Source organism: Salmo salar, chromosome ssa21, assembly GCF_905237065.1.
Source record: "Salmo salar chromosome ssa21, Ssal_v3.1, whole genome shotgun sequence".
Taxonomy (NCBI): Eukaryota; Metazoa; Chordata; class Actinopteri; order Salmoniformes; family Salmonidae; genus Salmo; species Salmo salar.
The window spans coordinates 52,307,717-52,330,913 of NC_059462.1; the positions used below are offsets into that span (position 1 = coordinate 52,307,717).

The 23,197-nt window shown below is 41.0% G+C and overlaps 1 pseudogene; it reads right to left on the reverse strand.

The window, feature by feature from the left end:
• Nucleotides 1-689: 689 nt before the first annotated feature.
• On the reverse strand, nucleotides 690-21,508 carry LOC106582495 (guanylate-binding protein 1-like; annotated as a pseudogene).
• Nucleotides 21,509-23,197: the final 1,689 nt, after the last annotated feature.

The window sequence follows — 23,197 nt, forward strand, 5'->3', positions numbered from 1 at the left end:
AGAGGCTTTGTAGATGGTTTGAAAATGATTTAACGGAAAGAACACAATGTTTACTTACTGATGGTGTTAAATCAGGTTTTCTGGACACAACAAAGGGTGGCCCACAAGGATCGATTCTTGGTCCACTTCTTTTCACTATTTACATGAATAATATCGGTTTAACTTGTACCTGCCCTTGTATGCCGATGACACTGTTGTATATGCTATTTCCCCCACGGTTGACCAATCTCTTTCAGAGCTACAGTCTGCATTTGTTGCTTTCCAGAAAATCTTTGTTGAACTGAAATTGGTACTTAATGCAGATAAAACCAAGTGTACAGAATGTTGTTTTCCAAAACACTTAAAAATGTGGATGGTGCCCACATTGATCATGGTCCAGCTTATTAATATCTGGATAAACAAAAAGCATACAGAGATCATACATCCATGTGAATGGCATCCAAGTTCTTCTCCGAGAACACATTTCAGACACTGTAGATAACAAACATGGATATTAGTGTAACACACATCTCAATAGTCATTCATCTGGGTACTGTAACAGAGAGACATTTTGTCCTCTTGACAGGAGAAGGGCGGATTGGCCCCAAAAAGTGTCTTTGTGTTTTGGGCCATTTGCCATGTGGCATAAAACACACATTTGATTGCAGGGCCTATGACATCTTAAACTAAGATATAAGGTTCACAAGAGGTCAATCAATCAAACTTTATTTCATAAAGCTCTTTTACATCAGCAGTTGTCACAAAGTGCTTTACAGATACCCAGCCTAAACCTCCAAAGAGAAAGCAATGCAGAGGCAGAAGCACAGTGGCTAGGAAAAAGTCCCAAGGAAGCAGAACCCTAGGAAGAAACCTACAGAGGAACCAGGCTCATGCGGCCATGAACACCAGATAGATTTTCAAGACGTTCAAACTTTCATAGACAACCAGCAGGGAGAGATAAAAACAGCGATGGCTATAGAAGACAAACACTTCAAAGCTTCAAAATTCAATATCAGTTAGCTTTCCATAGGTTCAAAGTGGATCACAAGAGTGTACAGAGTGATTCAGAATCATCTACGGGGGCCTGTGATCTATCGTTGAGCGCCTCCTTTAACGCACTCATCTCTCTTGTATGTTCCTCAGCCTGCCGCTTGTAGTCATTCAGCAGAGCCTTCTGATTCTGAGTATTGGCGTCCCTTTCCAATTGATTCTTCTTCTTTAACTCCTCGATCTCTTGTCTCATTAGCTCAGCCTTCTCCTTATGGCCCTTCTCAAGGAGATCTTTCTGCTCCTGCATCCTGCGGTCCAGGGTCCTGTTGAACTCCTGCTGCTGTTGCTTCCTCTCCTCCTCCATCTTCTTTTTAATCTCCTTGAATTACTTCTCCTGGCCCCTGCCAATGTTCTCAATTCTGCGCTCCATCTCTGCCTGTTTCTCCTTGGATGCTGCTTTCTCCTGCTCCAGCTCAGCTGTTTTCTTCTTCTCAGCTGGATGAGCCAAGGAGAGAGATAAATAAGTAGGAAAACTGGACAACTCATTTTCTCATACAGATTCACACACATTAAAACCCCCTAGAGTATATTGGAACAACAGTGTATCAATCTAAGTAACATAATTAAAAACATCCCATTAAAATCTGGCAGTTAAAGCTAGAGATATGTATTTTTGCATTGGGCTGCGCCTCAATCCACCGCATCCACCTATGTTGCCATTCCGCATCAGAAGGTGGAAAGGGGCAGAGCTACTGCACTGTTTGTCAGACCAGGAAACATCCCGCAAATCGTTCTTCTTATAAAAACATCTGTAGCATCCGAACGGTTTGGCCTAAAAACTAATATGATCAATGATCAAAAAGGGGAGACTCTCACAAACACGAGGGTGTTCTTCATTTTGCTCTACCACAAGTGTCACGGGCTTGTCTACAGGTAACCCACGGGCTCGTCTACAGGTAACCCATGGGCTCGTATACAGGTAACTCACGGTCTCATCTACAGGTAACCCACGGCTCGTCTAAAGGTTACCCACGGGCTCGTCTACAGGTAACCCACGGGCTCGTCTACAGGTAACCCACGGGCTCGTCTACAGGTAACCCACGGGCTAATCTACAGGTAACCCGTGGGCTCGTCTAAAGGTTACCCACAGGCTCGTCTACAGGTAACACGTCTAAAGGTACGAATCGAACAGAAAATGTGTACTTGAGCGAGGGGATCATTGCTAGACCAAGTAAACACATTTTGATGAATGTTATTTTGTAAATCAAATTGATCCCCACTGGAAATCACCCACAACAGCACATCTTGCATGTACAGCTATGCAGTTTGAAGAGGGGAGCTTTGCAGGTAGTCTGGTTCATATCTAGGGCCTGGTGTATTCAACTTGTATTTTAAAGAGCAATTGCCCGTAAAAAAAACAACTTCTTTTTTAGAAAATAGCTTATCGATATGAGTAAAACATTTATTCCACTATCAAGATATTCTACAAAGGCCTCCAAAGGGCACAGCAGTCTAAGGCACTTCATCGCAGTTCTAGAGGCGTCACCACAGACCTGGGTTTGATCCCAGGCTGTGTCGCAGCCGACCGCCACAGGGAGACCCATGAGGGGGCGCACAACTGGCCCAGTGTCATCCGGGTTAGGGGAGGGTTTGGCCGGCCGGGATGTCCTTGTCCCATCACGCTCTAGCAACTACTTGTGGAGGGCCGGGCGCAGTGCACGCTGACTTCGGTCACCAGCTGTACTGTGTTTCCTCCGACACATTGGTGCAGCTGGCTTCCGGGTTAAGCGGGCAGTGTGTCAAGAAGCAGTGCAGATGTTTCGGGGGACGCATGGCTCTCGACCTTCGCCTCTCCCGAGTCCGTACGGGAGTTGCAGCGATGGGACAAGACTGTAACTACTAATTGGATATCACGAAATTGGTTATTCAATTTGGTTATTATTGTGGAGTAACTACAATGTTGTTGATCCATCCTCAGTTTTCTCCTATCACAGCCATTGAACTCTGTAACTGTTTTAAAGTCACTATTAGCCTCATGATGAAATCCCTGACCGATTTCCTTCCTCTCCTGCAACTGAGTTAGGAAGGACGCCTGTATCTTTGTAAAGACTTGATTCACCATCCAAAGTGTAATTAATAACTTTTCCATGGTCAAACGGATATTCAATTTCTGCCAATAGGTGCCGTAATTTTCAAAATGTAGGAAAACCTCCCTGGTCTTTGTGGTTGAATCTGTTTTTTGAAATTCACTGTTCGACTGAGGGACCTTACAGATATCTATATGTGTGGGGTACAGAGATTAGGTAATCATTCAAAAATCAAGTTAAACACTATTATTTAGGCTTGCCATAACAAAAAGGTTGAATACTTACTGACTCAAGACATTTCAGCTTGTAATGTTTAATTAACTCGTAACCCATGTTAAAACCATAATTCCACATTGACATTGTGTGGTATTGTGTGTAGCCAATGACAAAACATCTGAATTTAATCCATTTTAAATTCAGGCTGAAACACAGCAAAATGTGGAAAAAGTCAAGTACACAATCCAATTTGGATATATTTGGATATTTTTACTCCATAATACTTAGAAGTTGTCATTTTGGGCGGGGCCTGGCATTAGGGCGGGGCCACTGGTCTTATTTGCATCTTCCGAATGTTAGCCTACCACAGTAGCTTTTTTATTTTATAATTGGAAGTAAAAAAAGATTGAGGTGTGGCTTACCTTGGATTTTTTTCTCATTTTCAGTCAGTTTTTTGTCAGCTTGCAGGATGGAGTTGGACTCTGCACTCTTTCCTTTCAGGAACTGCTCCAGAACCTCCTCAGCCTGCAGAAAACAGGCCTTAAAGGTTGTGGCACTGATTTTGATTGAAACCGTAACCAGCTGACTGAAAATAGTTTAAATGTTGGTCATCATTACTGACTAATGATGGATGTTTTTTGATTCTCTAATACACAACGTTGTTGATGTTGTTTGGTTTCTAGCTCTTACCCTGACTCCTTTGTTGGGCTCAGCCCGGTACTGTGCCACTATGATTGTAGTAAAGCTCATAGCCTCCCGGTGTGGCGTACCTCCCCTCCTTCATCCCCTGATCCATCTTAGCAGACAGATTCTCCAGAAAGGCCTTGCACTTCTTCTCTGACGCATCCTTGTTTTCTTTGAAAAGGTCGGCGGAGTGGTTGCCAATGGCCTCCTGAAAGATAAGATAAAAAATCAGACAATTATATAAATACAGTTCTAGAAATCATTTATTACCGGATGCTAACATTGGAGAATACCATAAATACCACATGGGAAACACAGCAGCTGTAAGTCAACCTCAATACAATAACACGTTGTAGATCAGAATGTTCTCCAAGAAGCAACATTTTATAGCGTACAAGGTCAGGTTGACCTTCAGCTGACGCTAGCTTCAGAAATGTGAACCCTGGTAAGAGCTGATACTAGCTTCAGACATGTGAACCCTGGTATGAACTGACACTAGCTTCAGACATGTGAACCCCGGTATGAACTGACACCAGCTTCAGACATGTGAACCCTGGTATGAGCTGATACTAGCTTCAGACATGTGAACCCTGGTATGAACTGACACCAGCTTCAGACATGTGAACCCTGGTATGAGCTGATACTAGCTTCAGACATGTGAACCCTGGTATGAACTGAAACTAGCTTCAGACATGTGAACCCTGGTATGAACTGACACCAGCTTCAGACATGTGAACCCTGGTATGAACTGAAACTAGCTTCAGACATGTGAACCCTGTTATGAACTGACACCAGCTTCAGACATGTGAACCCAGGTATGAACTGACACTAGCTTCAGACATGTGAATCCTGGTATGAACTGATATTAGCTTCAGACATGTGAACCCTGGTATGAACCGACACCAGCTTCAGACATGTGAACCCTGGTATGAACTGACACTAGCTTCAGACATGTGAATCCTGGTATGAACTGATATTAGCTTCAGACATGTGAACCCTGGTATGAACTGACACTAGCTTCAGACATGTGAACCCCGGTATGCCATGTTCCTATAGCGATAAAGGGTTACATATTGGTTACCTATTACATATCTTTATTAGGCTTTTATTCAATGTTGTGTTATTTTTAATCCAAGATTAAAAATCTAATCTGAGCACTGATTTTCACAGTAGTGTTCTTTTGTCTCTATAAGTTAATTGATTGAGGAATTGCACTGCTTGGACATATTCCACCTGGTGTCTTTGGATCCTACTGGTGTTACTGTCACTGGTGATTATCATGTTGTTGCATCAGCTAATCAGTCATTTATTATATTGAATGGCCTTGACGATGTTAAAAATGCATTGTGTTAGAACCAGGCACAGATCTCAAATGATGACTCTTACCACCAGAGCTTTCAAGAACTCCCCATTTTCGTCTTTGAAGGATCGCTTCATGAACGCCTGTGTGGCCTTAGCCTCTGAGCAAAGGTGGTTCTCTGACAGCTGATTGATGTCCACCGGGAATAAGGCCTTCACATTCTCCATTCCCTTCTGGTACACCGCCAGGCCCTCATCCACAGCAGCCTGGTTCTCAATTTTAGCCATGGCCAGCACCGCATTCTCCAGACAGGGCACATTGCCTTTGGCAATGGTCTCCACATAGGTGTTGACCAGGTGGCCTAGCACTGCAATCAGACAGGTGGCAGGAAAAATATTAACGTTTGAATTTAGTGGCACAATACAATTCAGAATCAATATGTGTATCCATTTTCACATACTGTACTGTAGGTAGATGTCTGACTCACTCTCTCCGGTCAATGTGTGTCCCCCTATAACAGTCTTCATACGGCTTTCCTGGTAAATGAAGCTGCAGAAAGTATCTGCGACCTCTCTGAAGCTTTCAGAAAGCTCAGCCTCGTCCATGGAGTCCAGTCGGTGCATGTTATCAGGAGTTGTAGGGGAGGGGAACACAAAACACTTGCGTGAGGGGAAGAAGTTCCGGATGCACTCTCGCGGAACGTTGTAGTCATTGATCTTTTTACCATAACCTGAAAGATAACATTGGCATTACTGGATTTTATAGTACAAGCAGATCTTGGGTATGTCCCAATAAAATCTCCTTTCTCCTCCAACCTATCAAGAGCTCTTACAGCATGAACTGGCATGTTGTCAACCGAATCAAAGGATCAGAGAATTAATCTAGTACTGAAACCATAAGCTACAGGTAGCTAGCGCTGCAGTGTATGAAGTATGGTGAGTAATTGACTCAAAGAGAAAGACAATAGTTTAGCAGTTTTTAACAAATTAATCTCTTTAAAAATTAAGGAGAAACGATAGAGTGTATATTTTGTTTTATTTTTTTCCACTTTAACTTAGCTAGTGCATGCAGCTTGTTAGTTTAGCCTACTCAAACAACCAGCTAAAACAAAGAGGGATGCTATGTTACCTAGCTGAATGTCTATCCAACACTGGAACTCTTCCAAGGTAAGATTTTGGTTTTACTAATTTATTGCAAACCGTGGCCTGCCGGTTTAACTGCTAAACTGCTTCCTGACTGTTAACTGTAACGTTACTATATGAATGTAGTGGGTTTAGTAACACCTTACTTCTATTAGCTATGTTGCCTATGACATTAGCTAATATGGTGACAATGATGTAGACTGTGTGTAGTAGTTAGCGGGTATGATATGAAGGTTTGGCTAGGATTTTTTTCTTGTTGTCCGGTCACAGACAGCCGATTTGTTTTGCACTGAAGTCTACAAGTGAAGGGAAAAGGTGAGAGGAGGAGAGCGTGTAGACGCGAGAAGGAATTATATATATATATATTATATATATTTATATATATATATATATATAGACTGTGTAGTATATATAGACTGTATATATATATATATATATATATAAAATGAGCAAAATGATAATGCTGTTTGTATGTAGCTGCTATGAAAGTGAACAGTGTTTGCGTGTGATCAGGGGTGTATTAATTCCGCCGATTCTGTTGAAAACCATTTCTTAAGCTTTCTGCCAATATGAGATATGTCTCCTGGGAAATGTTCTTGTTACTTACAACCTCATGCTAATCGCATTAGCCTACGTTAGCTCAACCGTCCCATGGGAGGGACACCAATCCCGAAGAAGTAATTAAACTGGGTGAATGGAATATGAATGACAGTCATCCAATATGCTGTAATAGAAATAAGGCCATGTTCATGAAAAAAAGATAATCCTCCCTCATCTTAAACGTCACCGACCGCCGCTGTTTCATTCATCTGCTGGCTCTTATATGTAACCTCACATTGAAGTGTTTTACCATGCTCTTTTCAGGACAACCAGGGCTACACGTAGAACAACCATTTGATATAAACAGTTACATTTGTGTTTTTTATTGCAAATGTAAAAAAAATAAAAAATACGGTCCGCCTTAAGAGAAACCTGACTAAAAATGAATTTATAAAAAATGCTGTAAGTCCAGAAATTGTTTGCTTAGTGGGAAATGAATATCCAACTACTCAGTGATAACTGTGTGGAGTTTGGAGTTTGTGACAGGAACTATGTGATCTTATTACAGTATTATAGACACTATGTCCTGGGATTTCCTATGATCTTCTATGTAGAAGAACCCCTTACAGTATTATAGACACTATGACCTGGGATCTCCTATGATCTTCTATGTAGAAGAACCCCTTACAGTATTATAGACACTATGACCTGGGATCTCCTATGGTCTTCTATGTAGAAGAACCCCTTACAGTATTATAGACACCTGGGAAGACCACCTGGGATTTCCTATGATCTTCTATGTGGAAGCACCCCTTAGCTTCTAACGACTCTTAAATGTGTGTGTTTGTGAGTGTCTCAGCTTTTCATATTGGGGTCATAATAGTCTGTAGCTCAAACTGTTCGGACATTACAGACGTTTTTTGTGAGGAGAACTGTTTTCGGGATCCGCCCTTGTCACACAAACTCCACTCTATCTCAGCCCCCACACAGGTTAATGATTGGTATCTGCAGATACAGAAGGAATAGACAAATCCGATGCAAAAAATACATATGTAGCTCAAACACACAATGTTTAAAAGGGGCTGAAGGTAATAAATCACGCCGGTTTGGGACAACCCGGCTCCTGTGCGCTCCATCGCCAGTTAGGATGAGGCTACTCGAAGAGAGAGGGCGGCCAGGTTCGGTGGGTACCCCCCCGCTGCCTGTGTCTGCCTCGGTCAAGCACCGTTTGCCTCTCTTCCCAGACATGTTGATGAACGGTCCGGTCCCACCCCAGTAAACCGTTTCCTACTTGGACTTTCGAGACTGGGCTAGCTAAACAAGCACTGCATATAACTAGCTATTCCTACCTGCCCACGGTGGAGTTGCTGGGGTAGCTCTCTTGTTAAGAATACATAGCGTAAAGTCGCTTGGTTATTCTAAATAGATACTTCGGTCAAAGATGCTAGCTAGCCTACCTTGCCAGAGCCCTTTTTGCTTCACGCAGGTTATACAGTTTCATAGAAGCACTACGTATGTTGGAAGCTTGTCTGTGTTTAATGTTCCACCCTTTGTTACCCCACGTTCCACGGTGTCAATGGGGTTCAGGGGCTAAATCAATCTCTCCAGGGTGAGAGTGAGAAGTTGGGTCTTTGTCCACAAGGGGGCGCCCCTCCCCCATAGTTGGCTCATTACTGAGATTTATTGCTGATCCCTGCCTGTAGCTCACTGGCCTCTGGTGTCTAGTGATACAGGTTATGGTCTCTATAGGTGATTAGTTGTTGGTAGCGGAGTTGAGGGAACAAGCAGGGTTGTACACAACCACCCTATTATCCCACACAAAGCCTCTGTGGTTCATATGAGCCCCCAAATGAGCTGTCTGTGTCAGGAATCCCGCTTCCTGAGTCTGTTTTCTGCCTGAGGTGACTGTTTTTGTTTTGGAGTCTGTTGTTTTGGAGTCTGTTCTGCCTGAGGTGACTGTTTTTGTTTTGGAGTCTGTTTCAACTGAGTTCCACAGTGTTCACGGGTGTAAAACGTGTTGTGTCTCCCACATATGAGTTAGATGAAAAGTGTCCCATCTCCACGTTCAGACAGACAGTTGTCAAGATTGGTGGAAGAATCTCTCCAGGTCCCAGGATTTCATTGGCCTTGTCAGGCGTGATTGTAGATCCTTCAACCAAAGTCGCAAGAGTGCGACTCCCCATAGTATGTTGTACACCTTCAGGGAACAGTAGTTATAGTCATAATGCTACGCTTTGCATCATACCGTGGTATATTATCTGATATACACACAGCTGGAATGCTGTTTAAGTCAATCAGCATCTAGGTCTCAAACTACCTGGTTTATAGTAATGAAAATCACCTTTCTTGAGTCGCAGGGAATTCTCCAGATACTCGTCTGGAGTGATTTCTCTGCCGTCGATCTCGAGCTGTAGAGTGAAATCTCTGACGGTCCACACAAAATTAGGAAAGAACTGCATAAACTGGGTGCCCTCTCCTTCCTCCTCATCGTCAGTGGTAGACTTCACCTTGATCCTCTCTGTCAGCTCGTTCACATATCTATAGGACCGGTTGAGGATTGATACAGGAGTTCCCATAGCTCATGTCAATGTCATGCACAGTTTGCGTACAGGGGCTTGAATTTCAGGGAAGTTACAAACAAGCAAAAAAACAAACAAAACAAGTAATTTTCAGTTTAGATTTAAATTGACACAGTAACGTCATTTGCTTGAAAGTCACAGACATTGCTTTTAGTCAACACCAGCTCTTCATGTTCACTAAAGCTAAGAATCAATCACGGGAACCGGCATCCTGAGATTTCTCAAGCCCTTTACCGTTTCCAGAGAAGTAAATTACTACGTAGTACTGATCAACACAACATATGCAACTTGCATATAGCATATTTAATTAAATGGAACATATTTAGTTGGCGAATTATGAACATTTAAATTCTCTACCATATCAATGATTAGGTCTAACCTACAATTAAAAAATGTAAAAAATATACATACAAATTCATGAAAATGTCCATCACAATTAGCTAGGCTACCACTAATATAGCTGAGATGACTGTCAAAAGCCTAACAAACAAACTATCATATCAAATACCACAACAGATTATGTCCACAAGATGCCACAGAATGGAGCCAAATGTTGACCCAAAAGGATACTGAAGCTTCTCCACAGCATCATTATCGATGGTCCCTCGACTGTTGTAGACCAGAGTACTGCTTAACAGAATGGCCAGGGAGAAGATCCAGGCGTCATTCTTAGAATCCCCCTGAAACAATTATCACGTCAAATCAAAGCAAATTTTCTTTGTCACATGCGCCGAATACAACAGACAACCTTACAGTGAAATGCTTACTTACGAGCCCTTAACCAAAAATACTTTAAAAAAAAGAAATAAAAGTAACAAATAATTAAAGATCAGCAGTAAGTAACAATAGTGAGACTATATACATGGGGTACTAGTACAGAGTCAATGTGCGGGGACACCGGTTGGTCGAGGTAACTGAGGTAATATTTACATGTAGTTAGAGTTATTAAAGTGATTATGCATAGATAATAAACAGAGAGTAGCAGCGGTGTAAAAGGGGGGGGGCAATGCAAATAGTCTGGGTAGCCATTTGATTAGATGTTCAGGAGTCTTATGGCTTGGAGGTAGAAGCTGTTTAGATACCTCTTGGACATAGACTTGGCGCTCCAGTACCGCTTGCCGTGCGGTAGCAGAGAGAACAGTCTATGACTAGGGTGGCTGGAGTCTTTGACCCTTTTTAGGGCCTTCCAACATCTCTGACTAAGTAATCATTTAATTTACATGATGAGTGTGCAGATATGTGTTCACTGTGCTTAGTTAGTAATCTAAGAGGAATATGAATCTTTAATGTGGATTGTAAAGAGATTGAACCTTGACCCCCACCTTCTCCACGTCCCCCAGCCCCTCTGTATCCAGCAGCACCAGAGTGTGGTCTGTTTTTTCAGGATGAGGGACACACCACATCCAGATGCCCTTAGTCTCGGACTGGATGGTGGCTCCAAGGGAAAACCTAAATCAACAGAGATTATTGAGGACATTTACAGTTTAAATATTTAACCAGACTATAACACTGTTACAGAGCTGGACCAGAGCTACTGCAGACCAGAACTAGCTAGCTACTAGCAAAGCCCTAGACCAGAGTTAGTTTGTCTGGACCAGAACTAGCTAGCTACTAGCAAAGCCCTAGACCAGAGTTAGATAGTGTGGACCAGAACTAGCTAGCTACTAGTAGAGCCCTAGACCAGAGTTAGTTAGTGCGGACCAGAACTAGCTAGCTACTAGCAAAGCCCTAGACCAGAGTTCGTTAGTGTGGACCAGAACTACTGCGGACCAGAGTTAGTTGGGAGGGGTAGATAGATGCTCCATTTTAGGGGACATAAAAGTATTTGGACAAATTAATTTAGAAATTAATGGTAAATAAAGTATTGTGTCATATTTGAGTCACTTTTGTTGTAAATAACAATAGTATATATTTGTAAACACTTTTACATTAATGTGGATGCTACCATGGTTACGCATAGTCCTGAATGAATCGTGAATAATAATGAGTGAGGAAGTTCAAACCGCCAAGACATGCTAACCTCTCACTATTACAATAACAGGGGAGGTTAGCATTTTTGGGGGGTGTCATGACGTTGCCCTCTTTGGGTACAGCGAGCACCATCCCCCTCTCCCTCTATACTCCTGACACCAGGCTCTGCAGAAGAGGTTGTAAATTCCTATGAGGAGATCCTCTCCTCATGGACACAGGCTAGAGAGAGAGTGAGTTTCATAGAGAGAACAAAGGAATTTCTTCCACCTCACAGAACTGGAGAACACCGACACTTATGTTCTGGAGAAGGTATAAAAGATCGGTGAAGAATCCAGCTATGAACTGGTCCGTTTGGTACAATTTTGCGAAACTCATGAGAGACAATACGGCCACATCACCATAATCATGTTTATAGAAGAGTCTCAGGTATGAGTTGTATAAAATGAATGAATAAGGATTAAGCTATTTGTGAGATGATGGGATGCTATGTAATGATGTAAATGTGAGAGAATTGTACTTTTTGAGGCTAGTGGGCGTCCCACCCACCGTGCACACTATTCAACAGCCAGTGAAAAATCAGAGAGCCAAATTCGAAAACAACAAAATGTCATAATTCAAATTTCTCAAACATACAACTATTTTACACCATTTCATAGATAAACATCCTCTTAACCTGTCTGCGCTAGGTGGGACGTCAGTGTCCCATTCTATTCAACAGCCAGTGGTATACCGTGGCGCGAAATACAAAAACCTTAAAAATGCTATAACTTCAATTTCTCAAACATATGACTATTTTACACCATTTGAAAGATAAGACTCTCGTTAATCCAACCACATTGTCCGATTTCAAAAAGGCGTTACAGCGAAAGCAAAACATTAGATTATGTCAGGAGAGTACCCAGCCAAAAATAATCACACAGCCATTTTCAAAGCAAGCACATATGTCACAAAAACACAAACCACAGCTAAATGCAGCACTAACCTTTGATGATCTTCATCAGATGACACTCCTAGGACATTATGTTATACAATACATGCATGTTTTGTTCAATGAAGTTTATATTTATATCAAAAACCAGCTTTTTACATTAGCATGTGATGTTCAGAACTAGCATACCCACCGAAAACTTCCGGTGAATTTACTAAATTACTCATGATAAACGTTTACAAAATACATAACAATTATTTTAAGAATTATAGATACAGAACTCCTTTATGCAATCGCGGTGTCAGATTTTAAAATAGGTTTTCGGCGAAAGCACATTTTGTAATATTCTGAGTACATAGCTCGGCCATCAAGGCTAGCTATTCAGACACCCGCCAACGTCGAGGCTCAGTAAACTCAGAATTACTATTACAAAAATTGGATTACCTTTGCTGTTCTTCGTCAGAATGCACTCCCAGGACTTCTACTTCAAATACAAATGTTGTTTTGGTTCCAAATAATCCATAAATATTATCCAAATACCTCCGTTTTGTTCATGCGTTCAGGTCACTATCCAAAGGGTAACGCGCGGGCGCATTTCGTGACAAAAAAATTCAAAATGTTCCTTTACCGTACTTAGAAGCATGTCAAGTCTCGTGAACGCGCATCTCCTGTCTCTGAGCCACCAGGCAGGCCACTGACAAACAGTGCTCCTGTACTTTGCTCAGAGACAGGAGACGCCCCAATCCACTTTCTGGCGGCTTTAGAGAGCCAATGGAAGCCTTAGAAAGTGTCACGTAACAGCAGAGATACTGTAATTTCGATAGAGATGCAACGGAAGGACCACAAATTGTCAGACAGGCCATTTCCTTCTTGTAATCTTCTCAGGTTTTGGGCTGCCATATGAGTTATGTTATAGTCACAGACACCATTCAAACAGTTTTAGAAACTTTAGAGTGTTTTCTATCCAAATATACTAATTATATGCATATTCTCATTTCTGGGCAAGAGTAGTAACCAGTTTAAATCGGGTACGTTTTTTATCCGGCCGTGAAAATACTGCCCCCAAGCCCAGACAGGTTAATCCAACCACGTTGTCCAATTTCAAAAAGGCTTTACGGTGAAAGCATAAAGTTAGATTATGTTAGGACAGTACATAGACAAAACATTACACACAGCCATTTTCAATGCAAGGACAAGCGTCACCAAAAGCAGAAAACCAGCTAAAATGATGCACTAACCTTTGACAATCTTCATCAGATGACACTCCTAGGACATTATGTTATGCCATACATGCATTTTTTGTTCTATCAAGTTCATATTTATATCCAAAAACCCCATTTTACATTGGCGCGTGGCGTTCAGAAAATGTATTTCCCCCAAAACTGCCAGTGAATCAGCACAACAATTTACAAAAAAATACTCATTATAAACGTTGATAAAATATTAAACTGTTATTCAAAGAATTATAGATTAACATCTCCTGAATGCAACCGCATTGACAGATTTCAAAATAACTTTACTGGGAAAGCACACTGCAATAATCTGTGTACTGCGCTCAGAAAAAAACCTCAGGCAAATACAGATACCCGCCATTTTGGAGTCATCTAAATGCATAAATAGCATTAGAAATATTCACTTATCTTTAATAATCTTCATCAGAAGGCACTTCCAGGCATCCCAGGTCCACAATAATTCTTGTTTTGTTCGATAAAGTTCATAATTTACGTCCAAATAACTCCATGTTGTTTGCGCGTTCAGTAAGCTACTCAAAATGTAGGACGCGCGAGGAAAATTTCACGACGAAAAGTTTAAAAAAAGTTTGATTTACGTTCGTTCAAACATGTCAAACGTTGTATAGCATCAATCTTTAGGGCCTTTATAACGTGAAACTTCAGTAATATTCCAACCGGACGATTCGATTGTCTTGAAAAAATTTTTGGAACACAGGTCCCTTCTCACGTGAACGCGCGCAATGAACTGATGTGATTTTCTGAGTCACCTACTTCCCAGCCTTCTCCTTCGGTCTGTGTTTACCGCAAAAGCCTCAAACAACTTTCTAAAGACTGTTGACATCTAGTGGAAGCCTTAGGAAGTGCAAAATTAACCCTAACTCACTGTGTGTCAGAAAGGCAAGGACTTGAAAAAACTACAGGAACCAGATTTTCATTTCCTGGTTGTATTTTTCTCAGGTTTTTGCCTGCTATATTAGTTCTGTTATACTCACAGACATCATTCAAACAGTTTTGGAAACTTTAGAGTGTTTTCCATCCAAATCTACTAATAATTTGCAAAATTTTGATTCTGAGCCCGAGTATTAGGCCATTTACTCTGGGCACGCTTTTCATCCAAAAGTGAAAATACTGCCCCCTAGCCCAGACAGGTTAAAGTTTCACTAAGTGCTTGGCACGCCCCCAGGGACACAGACAGGACCTGGAATCATGAGACAGCCTTTTTCTATGTCCCAACTAAAACCCCCAACTAGGTTTTCTATCACCAGACCGAGCTTACCTCAATTACGAGATGGCTAAAGATTGGAGACCGAGCTTACCTCAATTACGAGATGGCTAAAGGTTGGAGACCAGCTTACCTCAATAACGAGAGGGCCAAGGTTTGACCATGCATTTCTCTTGCTGAACTTTTAACCATACCACGTGGTTAAACTCTTAGACTATCGATACCGACAGAATAAGAACAAGTCTTTGATATTAATTACTAGTCTGCAGCTAGGAATTCGGTATCATTGAACGCGAAGACCGACAACCACAAAAACATCTATCTATAACGACATGAATGAATGTCACTCTGAACTATCCATTCTAACCACGAGAGAGAGAGAGAGAGCGGACAGACTCTCCTACAGACACAACAGAGATTCCGACGACACACTGAGCGTAAATATATATATATTGATTGCAATTGTTCCCGAATGAGTGAGCGTTCATGTGCAAAGGATTAGTATTTCAATTGTTATAATATTTAACTCTGTAGTGTCTCCTCAGCTGACCCCCCACTCCCCTTTTGTCTAACAAGCCGCCATGTCAGTTTAGCCCACTAGGGCACATTCCCCTATCATTTCCTTGTAACCATTGTTTGTTTGATATGCATTTCTGTGAATTACCTAGTTAGTAAATAAATGATTTTAAGACAATTGATATATGGATGACTCATAGTGAAGACTGGGTTCGTGCAGATAACCAACAATTTACGATGTTTGGAATGAGACTAACGTGAGGTAAATAAATTCATTAACTCGAAGACTAATTGATCAGATATTAAAATATCTGAAAGTTATATTTGGAAAATTATAACTTTGTAATCTGAATATTTTCCTTGGTGCCCCGACTTCCTAGTTAATTACAGTTACATAATTAATCAGGTTAATCGATTAATAATAATTACAGAGAGTTATTTGATAAATAAGTCTTCAGTTTAATGATGCCAAAGACACGACAGGGGGTAAGATATTTGCAATCATCATTATTCACGATTCATTCAAGAATATCTGTAATCATGGTAGCATCCACATTAATGTAGATGTGTTTAGAAACATATTATTTTCTTATTTACAATAAAAGAGACTCCAAAATGACACAATGCATTATTTACCACACATTTCTATTGGGCACAAAATAATCTAAAACACAATCAAAACAAACAGCAAATGGAGTCACAAGCTTGATGTGATCATTGTGTGCTAGGAATATGGGACCAAATACTTAATACACATGGATTTGTCCCAATACTTTTGGTCCCTTAATAATATGTACAAAAAGAGCAAACATTTCTAAATGGTTCACTTGGTATGGATGATAATCAAATCAATTTATAAAGCCCTTCTTACATCAGCTGACATCTCAAAGTGCTGTACAGAAACCCAGCCTAAAACCCCAAACAGCAAGCGATGCAGGTGTAAAAGCACGTGTAAAAGTACGGTGGCTAGGAAACGCTCCCTAGAAAGGTCAAAACCTAGGAAGAAACCTAGAGTGGAACCAGATAGGAACCAGGCTATGAGGGGTGGCCAAAATAAAGCTGACAGTCTAAAGTTTAACCTCATATTCATTGTATCATTTCAAATCCAAAGTGCTGGAGTACTGAGCCAAAACAACAAACAATGTGTACCAATACTTTGTTAGCTCACTGTATATATATTTTTGTAACTCAGTCGGGATCTCAACTTACTGTTGAGAGTCAGAAATGTAGAATACACAAAGTGCACCTTCAAAATATATTAGTGCATCAGCAGTTTCCCTCTTGTTACTGTACGTCATTCACTCAATGTCACGGCCGTCGTAAGGAGACGCAGCGGGAATGTGTATGCTCATCTTTCTTATTTATTAAAGAAAATGAAACAAAAACACTAGAACAAAAACGACGACGACAAACAGTCCTGTGAGGCACACAGCTACACATGGAACAACTACCCACAAATCCCATGACAAAACACCCCTACTAAATAGGACCTTCAATTAGAAGCAACGAGGAGCAGCTGCTTCCAATTGAAGGTCAACGCAATTAACTAAACATAGAAATAGACCAACTAGAAAAACATAGAAATATACTAACATAGAACATAACCCAAACAACTCCGAAACACTCTAAAACAAACACCCCCTGCCACGCCCTGACCAAACTACAATAACAAACAGCCCCTTTACTGGTCAGGACGTGACACTCAATTAGCCCATGTCAGCTTTTACTGTAGATTGCAAGGTAAGGTAGTCCAGACAGTTATCTAACCCTTGTAGTAGGCTTAATCATCACCAAATAACCGACCGGACAAGCATGGCATGTGCTCAGGGGCCCTGACCTCCAGGGGGTTTCCCATTGATTTTGTTAAATGTTATCAATATGTAACTATTGTGCTTTGTAATTACATGTTGGAATGTCACCTGTGTATTACCATGGTAATACAATAAAACAGCATCATGTTTTAAATTCACGTTCCTATCATGAATCTAGTAAATATATTTGGCGTTCAGAGTGCAGTATTTATTTAGTTTCATAAGAGAGATGGAGATGACAGGTTATGATGGTGACCATGGTGATTTTTATTATTATTGTTATTTTTCTTTCTCAAAGGAAAGAGAAAGATCATTTTGAGATCTGTAAGGAAATTATTTTCATGACTTTATATATATATATATAATATACTTTATATAGCTAATATACTTTATATAGCTAATTTACTACATGTATTTTGTATTCAGAGTACGACCCTGCCTCACACAGGAAGCGGCGCAGGTCCTAATCCAGGCACTTGTCATCTCCCGTCTGGATTACTGCAACTCGCTGTTGGCTGGGCTCCCTGCCTGTGCCATTAAACCCCTACAACTCATCCAGAACGCCGCAGCCCGTCTGGTGTTCAACCTTCCCAAGTTCTCTCACGTCACCCCGCTCCTCCGCTCTCTCCACTGGCTTCCAGTTGAAGCTCGCATCCGCTACAAGACCATGGTGATTGCCTACGGAGCTGTGAAGGGAACGGCACCTCCATACCTTCAGGCTCTGATCAGGCCCTACACCCAAACAAGGGCACTGCGTTCATCCACCTCTGGCCTGCTGGCCCCCCTACCTCTGAGGAAGCACAGTTCCCGCTCAGCCCAGTCAAAACTGTTCGCTGCTCTGACACCCCAATGGTGGAACAAGCTCCCTCACGACGCCAGGACAGCGGAGTCAATCACCACCTTCCGGAGACACCTGAAACCCCACCTCTTTAAGGAATACCTAGGATAGGATAAAGTAATCCTTCTAACCCCCCCTTAAAAGATTTAGATGCACTATTGTAAAGTGGTTGTTCCACTGGATATCATAAGGTGAATGCACCAATTTGTAAGTCGCTCTGGATAAGAGCGTCTGCTAAATGACTTAAATGTAAATGTAATGTAAATGTATTTTGTTTTTGGTGAATTGTCTGCTTTTTGTGCTTTGGATTTAGTTTACATAGGCCTATGTAACAAGAAATGTCAATGTTATACAATTCCAATGTAGTTTTTGTCTTTTGTTTCATATTAGTTCACTGTTTGCTGTTCTAAGTTTCATCCTTGTTACTTTGCAGAGGCCACTAAACTCTCAAGGCCATTGCTTATTTGTTTGCATTGTGTGTGTGCTTCACACCTTCTATGTGAGTCAAATCAAATCAAAGTTTATTTGTCACGTGCGCTGAATACAACAGGTGTAGTAGACCTTACAGTGAAATGCCGAATACAACAGGTGTAGACCTTACAGTGAAATGCTTACTAACAGGCTCTAACCAACAGTGCAAAAAATGTATTAGGTGAACTGTACAGATGAAGTTCAGGCTTGGTGTTTTTACTTTACAGTGATGTTGTTTTGTAAACTTAGTCAACTGTAATTCTGTGTGTCTTACAACAATATATCCCTTTATTTGATTCACTATAGAGTGGAGGATGCAGAGGATTTGGATGATGACATTTGGGAGCTACCTCTCCCCAACAAGCTGCTTTCTGTGAAATGGAAGGACACTAGGGAAGTAACCATGCTCACCACACAGCATAAGGCATTCAATAACTACCATGTCTCAAGGAGGGTGAAAAAGGAAGAATGTCCCCATTCCTGTTTCTGTGAAGGACTTACAATGCCAGCATGGGGGCGTGTCAACCTATCTGATGGTCTGATAGGACCTGGTAGTAGCCTCCACAAGACCAGGAAGTGGTATAAAACTTTTCTTTACTTACCACTTTGTGGACATTGCTACAGTAAATACTTTCATTCTCCACAAGCATATGGCCAAAACAAAAAGTCAAACCCCTCTCTCCCAGTTGGCCTTCCGAGAGCAGCTGGTGTGGGAAATGGCTGAATTGGGGTCCCAAAGCAACCTCACAACCATCACAAGACCCCCACTCAAGGTGAGTGCCACTATCCAACACACATGCCAAAAGACAAAAAGAAAGAACTGCAAGCATTTCACTAAACACAGACAGGAAAAAAGGGTGCAATGCCAGATCTTCTGTCCGAAATGCCAGTTCTCTTTTTGTTTCCTGTCAGAGAGAGCCTCCTTCAAAGACTATCACGATATGCACAAGCTACGGTGAAAGTGAAATTTAATCATCTACACTTGGGATGTAAAACAAACACGAATGCCATTTGGTAAATAGTTCAGCTGTCACGATCGTCGTAATGATTGGACCAAGGCGCAGCGTGAGTAGCGTTCTACATCTTTATTATAAAGTGAAACTTAGCAAAATACAAAAACAATAAAGAATAAACGAAATGTGACGACAATGGAGTGCTAACATGCAACTACACAAACAATATCCCACAAACCCAGGTGGGAAAAACAACTACTTAAATATGATCCCCAATTAGAGACAACGATTACCAGCTGCCTCTAATTGGGAATCATACAAAACACCAACATAGAAAAAAGAAACTAGAACCCCATATAGAAAATATAAACTAGACTAACCCCCCCAGTCACGCCCTGACCTACTCCATCATAGAAAATAAGAACTCTCTATGGTCAGGACGTGACAGTATCCCCCCCAAAGGGGCGGACTCCGGATGCAAAACCTGAAACCAAAAGGGAGGGTTAGGGGGGTGTCTAGTGTCGGTGGCGGCTCTGGTGCATAGCTCATGTCTATTTTTAGACTTTTTTTTGTGAAGGACACATATGTAACCAAGTTTGTGTTTGATAAGACATTGATATATTCTTTAATGTATATGTGTTGCTTTTATATTGTACAAAAAAAAAAATGCATGAAATGAAATGTATGCATTCACTACTGTAAGTCGCTCTGGATAAGAGCGTCTGCTAAATGACTAAAATGTAAATGTTTTTGTGAACAGTTAATTTGTATATGGGGCCAATACATTGGATAGGCCTAGGCTAAACGTTCAGGCATTTTGGAGAGGTTGAAAAACCATTTGGATATCCCTTGTACGTCCTCTGACACCAGCACAACATTTGAGAGAGGTTGGTGTTGTAGAAATGTAGTTTTTATACTGAACAATAACTTTTGGGCACATCCAGTGTGCAAAAACAGTGCAATTACCACATTCAGACAATTTTGAAAGGTTTAAAGGGCACATGAATGTACCCTGGATAACCCATAATACCACCACAGTTTGAGTGAGGTTCTGCCCCTGAACAAGGCAGTTAACCCACTGTTCTCTGGTCGGCCGTCGTTGTAAATAGGAATTTGTTCTTAACTGACTTGCCTAGTAAAATAAAGGTTAAATAAAATGTAAAAATATGGTAGAAATTGTGTTTTTATACTGAACAAATAGCATTTAGGGATTGCAGATATGTAATAGCACTGGAATTTTCACATTTACAGACATCTGCCACTTTGGAGAGGTTTAGGGACACTTGGAAACGTCCCGTGACCACACCTGACACCACTTACTAAAACATCTGCCCATTTCTAGTTGTTGGATCTATCAATCCCATTTTGTTTCTGATATTGTTCACATGATGTGGATGCCTTCTGATGTGTTTCCAGCTCTGGGAATCAATAATTCACTTATAGCTTGTCAATGAAAGATGACATTCAAAATAAAAAATAAACGGTTATTTTGTGTGTGATTGATCTTGTGTATTCTGAACTATGTAACTCCTATCTATCTCTGATAATTTCCTCATAATCTCCCAGATCTCTTCTTTCCAAACATACCAAGTTTTGGCATGTCAGAATCATCTAATTACACATGAATAGCAGCTACTTTTGGGGATGTCTATTTTGGCGGAAATCAACATTTTGCCATTACATCTAAGAGGTTAAGCACAGATAATGTTTTCTTGCCATACAAATATTGTACGAGTTTCAAGAATCCCTGTCCTACTATGTTTCTACAGTTATTACTGTGTAGTTACAAAGTAGTAGGGGAAACTTTATGTAGAGTGTTGCCAAAAAAGACTTTGAGGCACAGATGATGTCCAAACCTGTTTGTTAAGTATGATATATTTGTCTCTCACCTCTTTTCCTCTGAGCCAGCTTGTTCATGAGGTAGGACTTGCCGGTGCGATACAGCCCGACCACCGCCACAACTACAACTTTCTGTTTCAGTCCCTTCAGGTAGTCGATGGCCTCTGGTTCTACGCAAAGCTCCCCGTCGATGTTTTTAACAAGGCACATTGGGGAGTCCATGGTCAAGTGGCTTCACAAGATCGCTTCAAAGTAAATGGTTGATACAAGTTCATCATCAGTAATACTTATTTTACCTCTATGATGCTATTCCTTGTCATGTCAATAGCAAAATACAACACATTTTGTCATCATAAATCATTTAAATTCCAATAATGATCTGTAACAATAATAAATAGTAAATAGTTAGACAGCATCTTAAGGCGAAATTCTAATGCAGGGATCTCCTGCTCCAGTAGTGACTGGTTCTACAGGCTTGTATTGTAATCCAGCACTAACATGCCTGGTCCAAAATATCAATGCCCAGACTGAAGATCATAGTTGGTAGATGATTTGACACAGGTTTGTTATTGCTATTGGTGTTAGTCTGCCAGAGTGATAATAAGACATGAGAACAGTTCTACAGCCAAATCAGGGTTGGGCATGCAGCTGATATAGATAAACTCTGAAGAATACCGATCATGAAGTAATGCCTGGGGTGAAATTTGTTATAAATATCTCTTCATAATTATACAATGATCAGAGTTGTTCAGTTTGGTATCTTTAATACAAACAATAGGAAAGTGATCACTGAGATCATTTGTAAAGACACCACAGGCCAAGTATTTATGGAGCCAATTTGTCAGGATTAGGTCAACCAGCAAAGCGTTTGAATACCTATGGGTTTGGAAATCAGAACTCAGGTTAAAGTCAGGCTTGATACTCACATATACTCGTAGTTTCGCTGAGAGTCAAGGATCCTCTGCAAACCAATTTGGCAAAATAACCAAGCAGCTATTATGACTATTAAAACTATAGTTTTGGCAAGTTGGTTAGGACATCTGCTTTGTGCATGACACAAGAAATGTTTCCAACAATTGTTTACAGATAGATTATTTCACTTATAATTCACTGTATCACAATTCCAGTGGGACAGAAGTTTACATACACTAAGTTGACTGTGCCTTTAAACAGCTTGGAAAATTCCAGAAAATTATGTCATGGCTTTAGAAGCTTCTGATAGGCTAATTGACATCATTTGAGTCAATTGGAGGTGTAGCTGTGGATGTATTTCAAGGCCTACCTTCAAACTCAGTGCCTCTGCTTGACATCATGGGAATATCAAAAGAAATCAGCAAAGACCTCAGAAAAAAAATTGTAGACCTCCACAAGTCTGGTTCATCTTTGGGAGCAATTTCCAAACGCCTGAAGGTACAACGTTCATCTGTACAAACAATAGTACGCAAGTATAAACACCATGGGACCACGCAGCCGTCATACCGCTCAGGAAAGAGACACGTTCTGTCTCCTAGAGATGAACGTACTTTGGTGCGAAAAGTGCAAATCAATCCCAGAACAACAGCAAAGGACCTTGTGAAGATGCTGGAGGAAACAGGTACAAAAGTATCTATATCCATACTAAAACGAGTCCTATATCGACATAACCTGAAAGGCCTCTCAGCAAGGAAGAAGCCACTGCTCCAAAACTGCCATAAAAATGCCAGACTATGGTTTGCAACTGCACATGGGGTCAAAGATCGTACCTTTTGGAGAAATGTCCTCTGGTCTGATGAAACAAAAATAGATCTGTTTGGCCATAATGACCATCATTACGTTTGGAGGAAAAAGGGGGAGGCTTGCAAGCCGAAGAACACCATCCCAACCGTGAAGCACGGGGGTGGCAGCATCATGTTGTGGGGG